This window comes from Myotis davidii, unplaced genomic scaffold, assembly GCF_000327345.1.
Source record: "Myotis davidii unplaced genomic scaffold, ASM32734v1 scaffold908, whole genome shotgun sequence".
NCBI lineage: Eukaryota > Metazoa > Chordata > Mammalia > Chiroptera > Vespertilionidae > Myotis > Myotis davidii.
This window is the reverse complement of record NW_006298724.1, coordinates 52,654-53,853: the sequence shown is the minus strand read 5'-3', so window position 1 is coordinate 53,853 and position 1,200 is coordinate 52,654.

Genomic DNA, 1,200 nt, shown 5'->3' with positions numbered 1-1,200 from the left:
AAGTCAAAACTCGGACTTTCTGGTGTATGAATGTAAGTGTGACAGTCTGTGGGAAGTGAAAGCTACTTTGTGCTGTCTGGCTATACACATAAGAGTATTTGTTATCTCTTTCTGTTGTTTGTTTAAAGATAGGGCAACCCCTGCTTTAAGGGGAAGACAGTAGAGAACTTTTAATTGCTTTTCCCTGAGGTATAATTTTGCTGTTAGGTTAAAATTTTAGAAGTCTAGGGTTAATTTAAAGGTATAAAGTTGCAACCAAAAGAAGTTTAACAAAGGCTTGTTAGGTTAAGATTAGTACATTTTCTCTTTACAGTAGGTCTCTGTCAGGGACAGCATCCGCTCTGACTGGGGGAGGAAGAGAGCTAAAAACTGCTCCAGAGCGGGTGTGAGATAGGGTAGTGGCGGTAGGATTCACTAGATAGCGTAGTAGGCTCTCAGCCTACTGAGATGGAGGAGCCCTAAGCTCAGGGACAGGGGGATAGTCAGAGAGATCAAAAGTAGTAAAGGAGGAGAAGGATTTGAGCCTCTGGGGCTTAGAGCAAAGAAGGACAGAGTAAATGGTTAATGCAGAAAAGAGGGGGGTCATGAGCAGGGAAAGCAGACCAGAAGTTTTTGTTGATTTTTACTTATCTGAACTACTCTGACTCAAGGACGCAAGGTACTACTAAGCACAGTAAGTTTTTCTCTGTCCCATTTTGTTCTCTTTAACCCTTCCAATACTAAATTAGACTGATACAGTATACTTGAAATTGCACAGGGGAAGAAGCACCTGCTCTTAGTAATCTAAGAAATACTGGAATCATTAAAGGATTGAGGTTTCTAAGAAAAAGGAATTACTGAGTAGAAGGTCTGAGGCATGGTTATGCATTTTTAAAGGACATAGAAAGAAGGTTTAAAGGCTAATTGGAAGTATGCAATTTAGAAAGGTTGTGTATGTGATAAGTAGGAGAAGAGAAATGTTGAAAGGAAATTAATCAAATGGTACAGGCCAGTAAGCCAGAAAGAGTAAAAAATTTACATTCTGCCTCCCAAACAGAGGGTAAATAGTTATGCCAAAGTACTTAGGGGGGAATGATAAAAGAAATCTAACAGTTACTGTTTTGTTATAACTCTGGAGAGTCCATAAAAAGGACTGGCAAGGAAAATCAGAAGATCTTAAAGCGGGTCAGTAGCTTTTTCTCCTTATGTAATTCCTCCACA